Source organism: Ictidomys tridecemlineatus, chromosome X (genome assembly GCF_052094955.1).
Source record: "Ictidomys tridecemlineatus isolate mIctTri1 chromosome X, mIctTri1.hap1, whole genome shotgun sequence".
Classification (NCBI taxonomy): Eukaryota; Metazoa; Chordata; class Mammalia; order Rodentia; family Sciuridae; genus Ictidomys; species Ictidomys tridecemlineatus.
This window is the reverse complement of record NC_135493.1, coordinates 43,684,572-43,694,233: the sequence shown is the minus strand read 5'-3', so window position 1 is coordinate 43,694,233 and position 9,662 is coordinate 43,684,572. Positions and strand designations below refer to the sequence as shown.

Sequence of the window (9,662 nt, the reverse complement as noted above, 5' to 3'; positions counted from 1 at the left end):
AGGATGCCACTCAAGAGGATGGTCGAATCACATTGTTCCACGTCCCATACTGACAGGGTCCATGGGTTGTGGGCCATCCAATGAGACGTCGAGTTGGCCTGTGACGCGACAAATGGCCCCTGGCAACTGGCATTGTTAATTGTCCTCTCCAAGTGTCAGAAGGTGCCGAGGTGATGGCTGAACCAGCCTGTGACACTTCTCCTGCCCCAGGGTTGGAAAGTGCCGAGGCGATGGCTGAAGAAGCTTGTGACAGGTGTCCTCCCCCAGTGTCAGAAGGTGCCAAGGCGATGGTGGCAAAAGACTGTGACGGGTCTCCTGCCCTAATGTCGGAAGGTGCCAAGGCAATGCCTAAAGAAGCTGGGGACATGTCTCCTGCCCCAGTGTCAGAAGGTCCCAAGACGATGGCTAAAGAAGCGGGTGACATGTGCCCTCCCCAAGTGTTGAAAGATGCCAAGGCTATGGCTAAAGAAGGGGGTGACATGTGTCCTCCCCCAGTGTCTGAAAGTACCAGGGCAGTGGCTGAAGAAGGGGGTGACGTGGGTCCTCCCCCTGTGTCCGAAGGTGCCAAGGCAGTAGCTGAAGAAGTTTGTGACATGTGTCCGCCCCCAGTGTCAGAAGGTACCAGGGTGGTGGCTGAAGAAGGGGGTGACATGTGTCCTCCCCCAGTGTCAGAAGTTGCCAAGGCGGTGGCTGAAGAAGTTTGTGACATGTGTCCTCCCCCAGTGTTGGAAGGAACCAGGGCGGTGACTGAAGAAGGGGGTGACGTGTCCTCCCTCGGTGTCCGAAGGTGCCAAGGAGATGGCTGAACAAGCTTGTGACCAGTCTTCTGAGGAGTCCCTCAATCCCCAAGAGCCTCAGGATGCCAGCCCGACCACCCCGCAGAAGGTGAAGAAAGTGAAGAATCCGAGGCGCTTCAGCCACTCCAAGCACAGGGACATTTTGGCCATCTATTTCCCCAAGGTGCTGAAGCACATTCATTCAGGCCTCATCCTCTCCCGGTCGACCGTGAGCGTCCTGGACTCCTTCGTCAAGGACATGTTCCAGCGCATCACCAACGAGGCCGGCAGCCTGGCCCGCCAGAACCATCGCTCCACCATCACCTCCAGAGACATCCAGGTGGCCGTGGGCCTCCTGCTGCCCGGGGAGATCTTCAAGCACGCCGTGTACGAGGCCACCAGGGCCCTCAGCCGCTCACATCCCCGCCAGTGAGCCGACTCTGGGCGCCCTCAGCAGCCAACCCCCAAGGCTCTTTTCAGAGCCATCACTGGGCCCAAAATACCTGTAGTGCTGTCAGTACTGCACAGCTCATGTCTCGGGGTGGGCAAGAGGGTGCCCTGCCCATCTCCAAGGATTATTTAATAAATGAAAAAATTGCCACCTCTAATACATGTGTGGTTACTCCAAGGAACACAGCAGGTTTCTTTTCATGGTTCTGCAGTTAATCATTTCCTTTAATGGTGATTTCTGACAGGTATATTCCTAGGTCACCCTTCCTAAGGTTAAATCAGGTCACCTCATTTTTGTAAGGAAGGAATTGACATTTTTCACTCTTATTCTCCAAGAAGCGTGTGTCAGACTTATCCAGAGGTACTTTTTGTGTGATATGGCAGAAAATATATGATCAGACTCATCTCAGTCAAAGATTTTAACATTCACTAACTATAGTAATGAAGATACAGTGCACAAGGAGTGAAGCCAAAATTTCAAGAAGTAATTCATTTTTCAACTCCCCAGAGCCTGAAATTAATAGTCTAACTCATTGAGAGTTTTTCTAATTTTTAAGCCAGAACCTGTCATGCTGTGCAATTCTGCATGGATGATGGGACCACAGCCCAAGTCCTTGTGTAGGCTGGCTAATTCAGAGACCTGAAGTGTCTGAGTCCCAGGCATAGGTCCACAGTGTGGGATAGTTGCTGGGCTAAAGCAGTAAGATCCTCTGAGTGAAATTCATCTTGGGTTTAGAGGAGAGACATGTTGTGATACCTTTTGTTGCCAAGAACTGTTGGCTTGCTTGTTTTAAAAGTGATGATTTGAAAATACAAATCCAGAGCTCTGAGAGGGACACGTTTCTTATCCCTTTCATCAAATGAAGAAGAGGAAGGTGAATCATCAAGAAGACTAGGATTACTCCTTTTTTCTCACATCATTTATTTCAGTGTTAATATTCATGCTAGTATCTTCCAATATATTATGAATAAGTCCTCTCATCAGAATTAGTACTCAATATTGCTCTGGAAATTGGAACCAACTCATGACAAGGTTTGCAAAAGGGCTTGCTGCACAAGGCGACTAAAGAAAACTACTGTGAAATCAACTGCCAGTAACTCATGGATGGTTCTACACAGCTAGAATAAAACTTTGGATGCCAAAGGAGCCATATGCCTTTTCCTGTAGACCCATAAGAACATACTCATTTTCATAAGCCATAAATTCATCATGGTAGTGGGTACTGCTTCAAAATGCCAATGGTTTTCATTAGAAACATTATTCCAAGTTGTTTCATGCATACTGAGTTCATATTTTTCTTTGTAAAGAAGAATGCTAAGAAATAATATCCAGGGCTGGGCCTGTAGCTCAGTGGTAGAACACATGCCTAGCATGTGCGAAACACTGGGTTTGATATTTATCATGCCATAAAAATAAACAAATAGGGGACTGGGTTGTGGCTCAGTGGTAGAGATCTTGCGTTGCATGTGTGAGGCACTGGGTTCGTTCCTTAGCAACATATAAAAAAATGAATGAAAAAAAGATATTTAAAATATATATATTTTTAAAAAATAAACAAATAAAGGCATTCTGTCTCTCTACAACTACAAAATTTTTTAAAAGAAATAATATCCAGTCAATTATTTTTTTTTTGCTCTGGGTGATTTTCCTTGGTAAATGCAGAAATCCATTAGCATGAGTAAAATGAGTCTGTGGATTGAAGACAGGGAGCATAACGGGAACGACATAGGTAAATTATTGGGAAGAGAGGGAACAATGGAGTTGAAGACTGGAAATGAATATGAACATTTGATAATTCACTTCAGGGGTTGATAAAGTAAATGGGGCAACTAGCGAGCAATCATGGTCTCATGTAATATTTTACTGAAAAGACAAAGTAAGGGAACGAGTTAATATTTAAAAAACAACTTTTGAAGTGTTTGCAGTGATCTCATGGGGGTACTGGGTTGAGAATAATATATCTGGACACTGAGCTGGGGCTCACAGGGTAGGGACTGCAGCGACATATTGTGTCAAGGATGGAGTCATCAGGTCTCCAGTGCTGCTTTCTTCATGGTTAATCAAAGAATCACAGGCATGGCCCAAGGAGCATCTAGAAAGCAGAATTTCCAGGGAAGGTGGGCTGGAAGGATCCAGGTGTGTCACTGACATGCTGTGACAAATGGTGAAGTCTCGGGCTGCTGAGAGAAGACTATGAGAGGTCCCACTCATTACCCAAAGAGGTGGTTCTCAGAGGTGGATCTAGGGCACTTCTAGGGCCAAAGTAACTGACCCTGAGGAGGCAGCAGTGTGAGGGCAGGCAAGTCATGGGCAACTAAGGTGCAAGAATGCAGGAAACAGGGTAGGCACAGGAACAAAGGACAGCCACAGGAAAGAGTGACCAGATGTTGAGGCAGGCGTTCAGCACTTATTGTTAGGTGCCTGTCTTATCGTCATCCCACCAGCCTTGGACATTTGCCCACTTTGCCCCACGAGGGCTTCAGTGGACCTGACACTGACAGCCAAGCTGGAGCCCCTGGGCTATTACTGGGTGCTGGATACTCCCCAGGCAGGCTCAGTTTGGAGAGAGTGCCACATGTCAGGGCACAGGTGGTCCTTGAAATTCTAGGACCACCAAGGAGTGTATGAGGTGGACCATGCCAGACCGCATATGACTTGTGCAATGACCAGGCTGCCACTTCTCAATGGGTATTCTATGATTGAGGACAGGCCCCATAGGTTTCCCTCAGCCTGGAAGCTAAGGGACCTGGCTTTTGTGCCACTCAAAACTCAATGAATTGGTAAGAGGAGAAACAGCAAAACCACAATCCCCAAGCAGAGAACACAAAGAGAAATGGGGATATTTAAATACTGTAAAATAGTATTGACTTTTACCATGTTTAAAATTATACTCTTAATATTTAGATCCAAAATAAGTCTTAAATGCTGAAGTTGGTGAATTCTCATTAGAGAGATCAAAAGCTCATTCCTTCTTAAATTGTTAAGAAACGACTATCCAAAGAATCTCCTTAGAGAGATTTCACTTATATGAAAACAAGTTGAAAAGAACCTATGATAATACATTCAAGATCTTTCTTACATATACTTACTTAATAAATTGCAAAAGTTGAACCAAAGACAGGAATTAAGAATTTGAATATTATATCTGAAGAACTCAAAAAACTTAACACACATAACACCAAATAACCCTATTAATTATTGGACAAAAGAACTAAACACGCTTCTCAAAAGAAGAAATACAAATGGCCAACAAATAAAGGAAAAAATGTTCAACATCTCTAGCATCCAGGGAAATGCAAATCTAACGTGCATTGAGATTATATCCCTCTCCACTCAGAATGGCAATTATCAACCACACAAATAATAATCAGTGTCGGCAAGAATGTGGGGGAAAGGAACACTCGTACAGTTTTGATGGGACTGCAAATTAATACAACCACTCTGGAAAACAGGGTGGAGATTCCTCAAACAGCTAGGAATGGACCTACCACAGAGATTGCACACAACGGACCTATCACACCTAGAAGTACATGATTCACAAGAGCCAAGTAATAAAAGCAGCCCAGGTGCCCATCAACAGACAAATGGATAAAGAAAATGTGACAAACACATATCTACACACACAAACACGCACAAATATGATGGAGTTTTACTCATCCAAAAAGAAGAATAAAATCAAAGCATTTGCTTGAAAATAGATGTAAAAGGAGAGACCATCAGGCTGATTGAAAAAAGCCAGATGCAGAAAGCCCACGGTCGAATATATTCTCCCTTATTCAAATGTTTTCTCTGTTATGCAGAAGGTAGACCAAAATAAGGGGAAAATGTTGGTAGGATCCCATGAAAATAGAAGAGAGTTCAGTAGAGTAGAGGAAGGGGAATGAGGAGGGACAGGAAAGGGAGGAATGGTGGAATACAACTGAGCAAACTATCCTGTGTACATATGTGAATATACACCACAGTGAATTGCACCTCTGTGTATATCTCTAGGCACTCTTAGAAGAAAATCATAAATAAATAGAAGAAAGATTGGTAGAATAGAGAAAAGGGAACAGGGGGCAGGGAAAGGGAGGGAAAGGGAAATTCTGGGGAATGAATTGGAGCAAAATATATTCCAAGCTTATACAATCTTGTCAAAATGAACCTCAATATTATGTACAGCCAAAATGCACTAACAAAAAATTTAAAAGAATAACTAAATAATGAAGAACAACAAGAACTCTCATCTCAAAGGAGTAGGCTGCCAAAATTGTTACTTGTGCGAAAATCAAGGAAAACCTAACACTATCGATGAAATATTTGCTGATAAATAATACTCCAACGGTCCCTGATTATGATGGTGAATAGGTCATTTTTATTGGAGTGAATATAAGGAGAACACCAGTGAAGAAAACAACCCCAAAACAAATTGTGAAAAGTTCCACATGCAAAGGAGGTCACACAACTCCTATTTGAAATAGTAGCAGTCATAATTTTTCTCTTGCCAAGTGCAGTGAGCGGCAGAAGCCCACAGTTCCAGCAACTCAGGAGGCTGTGGCAGGAGGATCACAAGTTCAAGGATAGGCTCAGCAACTTAGCAAGACCCTCAGTTATTTAGTGACACACTGTCTCAAAAAAATTGGACTGGGAGTGTTGCTCAGTGGTAAAGAAAACCTGGGGTTCATTTTTTTTTCTCTTAATTTGGCAAAGGATGCAAGAGACATGCCCTTATTTCTGGAATTCTATGTTTAAACCACCACCACAGAGACAGACAAACAAACACATGCATAAATACAGTATCATCCTCCATCTCCCGGGGTAAACATCTCAGAAAAGCTCTTCTTGGATCATCCTGGATCAGCTCTCAACACATTTGGCCAGTGTGGACGGCTCAGGGTCTTCAAGTACTCCGTTGGCTGAGAAGGGGCCTGAGCTGCTCTCACTGGATGCTACCAGCAGGTACACAATGGATAAATGCATTATTTCTTTCTACCTTGTCTCATTTGTTCACCAAAATTGTCGTCATCAGTATTAGAACTGTCATATGCAGGCACTGTTTCTACTTACATGGGTTTGCTAAGGGTATTCCAACCACCATTCCTTTTAACATCTCACATTACCTTTTTTGACCACTTTAAAAAAACCTTCCAATGCTACATCCTCTCCAAGTTTCTTTGAGGAAGCACCAATGGTGTAGACTCTGTGATTTTTCTGACTAAAAATGTACCTTTACAGTATGGAGATTCCTCAAAACTCTAAGAATGGAACACCATTTGACCCAGTTATCCCACTCCATGGTATATTGCCGGAGGACTTAAAACAGCATACCACAGTGCTACAGCCACATTAAAGTGTATAGCAGCGCAATTCACGATAGGTACGCTATAGAGCACACCTAGGTGTCCTTCAACAGACGAAAGGATAAAGAAGATGTGGTATACATGCACAATGGAATATTACTCAGTCAGAATGAAGAATGACTTCATGACATTCACCAGTAAATGGACGAATCTGGGGACTACCATGCTAAGTGAAATAAGCCAGTCCTAAAAAGCCAAGGGTCGGATGTTTTCACTGGTATGTGGCTGGTAACACACAGTAGGGTGGGGAGAAGAATGGAATTTAGTGGGTTAGGTGATGAGGAATGGAGGGAAGGTTGTGGGAATAGGAGAAGGAAAGACAGTGGAATGAATCAGACATGACTTTCGTATGAATGTGAATCTCACCATCTTGTACCTCCACAAGACTCGGGTCCCAATTAGAATGAGTTACTTTCCATGTTTGCATAATTATATCAAAATGGCTTTTACCGTCATGTGTAACTAAAAGAACCAACAAAATAAGCAAAATTAAATGTACCTTCATTTTGGGCTTGATTTCTACAGGAAGCACACCCTCGGATGGTAGTTGGTGTGCCAACTATTTGGATATTTATTCAGGACCAACACGTGATGGTGGGGACTGAGGATCCCAGCATGGGAAGAAGCAGGTGCCCATGTTGGAGACCCAATGAAAGCCTCTTGTGGTTTTGGTGGGAGCTCTGAAGGGAACGTGGCTCCGCAGTGTCATTCCCCTCTAGGCAGAACAAGTCACACCACTACACATTTTCCAATAACAGTCCTAGGATGTAGTGCATCTAGAAGTGTGTGACCTTGGGGAAGGCAGCTCTCCGCAGCTCAGGGAATATTGGAAGGTACTAATGGCTGCTGACCAGCTGCTGACTGCTATCCTAGCAGCTGAAGCAGCGACTCTGTCTTGAAAAGGAGTTTGGGCAGTCTGACTGCATGCTGTGATAGCATTATTCTTTTTCACTCTTTTCTCTTTGTGGTACTGGGGATTGAATCCAGGCTCGCTGTGCCACTGAGCTCCATACTCAGTTCTTTTTTATTTTGATTTTGGAGATAGGGCCTCTCTCAGTTGTGAAGTCTGGCCTTGAACTTGTGCTCCTCTTGCCTCAGCCTCCTGAGTCCTTGAGATTACAGTGTGGTGTCCTTCTAAATGGACAACTTGTCCAGAAATTCACCCCTGGAATATAAATATCTCCCCTCAGCACTTGCCTGTGTCACTCCGTTGTTGACATAGACAGGTCTGCTGCGACACTGCTTGGTATCCCTTGAGAGGCATTTGTTTCTTTGTCCGCTATTCAGATCTGTGTTTTCACGGTCTCTAGTTGTACCCTGATGTGAGCAAGCATGTTTCCTGAATTTATTGAATTATGTACTTTGTTAATTCTGGAAAACAAAAAGCCATTCTTCTTTATTATTTCCCCACAATTGGTGCTTTTGCCTCCTTCTGGGATGCCTGTGTGGTACACTATTAAGTCTCACTCTGTTCCTTATGTTTCTTCGCCCCTTCCCAATATTTTCTTTTATTCTACAAGGCATTCTGAATGATTTCTTGCAGCCATTCTCTATTACATTAATTCCCTATCCATCTTTGTCCAATGTGTTGCACAAAACAACAAGAATCAATGTCCAGTGTGTGTTTACAATTGATAGAAATTTAGTTGGCAGATTAGGGTTTTTCGGTTGTTTCTTTCAAATGCTTTTCCTTTGGGTGGGATTTTTCATTGGTTCTCTTAGCTATACATGACAGTAGAATCCATTTTGACATAATTATACATGCATGGAATATGTTTAGTTCTAATTCAGACCCCAGTATGCCTCCTTCCCTCTGTTGAGCTTTCTGTCATTTACCCATTCATTTATCCATTAATTTCATTTAAAATTAATTTCTTATGGATGTAAACATTGGTAAGATTCACTGTGGTGTACTCCTATATGTACATATGATATGCATGTTATATTCATTTGCATGATCTTTCTTTTCCCAATCCCCTCTCCCTTCCCTTCATTCCGCTTTCTCTAATATACTGATCATCTATCCCCCCCACCTTGCTGTGGATTAGCTTCCCCATTTCGGAATAAAACATTCAACCTTTGGTTTTTTTGGGGATTGGCTTATCAACTTTTTTTCCTATCGCCTCAGTTAGTTAAGCACACTATGAACAATTTTAATTTTTTGAATGTCATATTGAGACTTTCAGATCCATATTTTGGTCTATTGTTTGTCTACATGGTGGCTTTTTTGGAACATGAGCATGTTTGGGAAGACTAATCCTGTTAAAGCCTTGCTTGACATCTTTCATTCAGAAAGGCTTTCACATGTATTTGCCATGTGTCTCAGATTCCTTTAAAATTCAGAAGACCCATGCTTATGCTCTAGATATGAAACCCAGAGCTACACAGGGTAGTCTTGTGAATATAAATTCTCATGCAGACCTTTTTCTGTGCTCATACTCAAAGGCAAAGGATAAAATTCTCCTTGACCTCTCCGCTTTCCGTTAACAAAAGGCCCATCCTATCCCTGAGGATGCAGCCGTTTCAGAATCGAGAATGACACAATGCTTTCAATATTCTATTAAATTCTGCCACGTTTTAAGAAGAGATTAACTTTTAAAATAGTGGCCACTTTTATTTCATCAAGTATATTTTAAGGAGTGCTATGGTATAGTTTTACATTTTGTGTTCCAAATATTGTTCACAGGAGAAGAATGAATGATCCTTAGAAAGATAAACTAGACAAGGATCACTCAATAATATTTATATGTAATATAATGCAACTTTCAGAAACATGTCTGTTGCCTGGGAAGGGCTGAGTGAGGGGCTGGGCTCTGTTGGTCCCCTGTTCCTCTCCATAGACTCTCAGAGACTTTCCAGGTGGTGTCTCAAGAAAGATACACAGATTCATCGATGGAAGATCAGGGCTCTGAGATGGCAAGGATGAAGCTACCAGCACTCTTGAGGATATCACTGGAACAGGAATAAGATCACATCCAATATTCTTTGCCAGTCGAGTCATCAGCAGCCTGCCTGGAGTCAAGGGGATTAGGAAGAAGACATGATATTACAGCGGGAGGAGTGCCCAGGATGGGGCAGCCCTCCTGAACCTGACAC

The 9,662-nt window shown here is 43.0% G+C and overlaps 1 pseudogene; it reads left to right on the top strand.

The window, feature by feature from the left end:
* Positions 1–609: 609 nt before the first annotated feature.
* LOC120889489 (histone H2B pseudogene) lies at positions 610–1,329 on the top strand (annotated as a pseudogene).
* Positions 1,330–9,662: the final 8,333 nt, after the last annotated feature.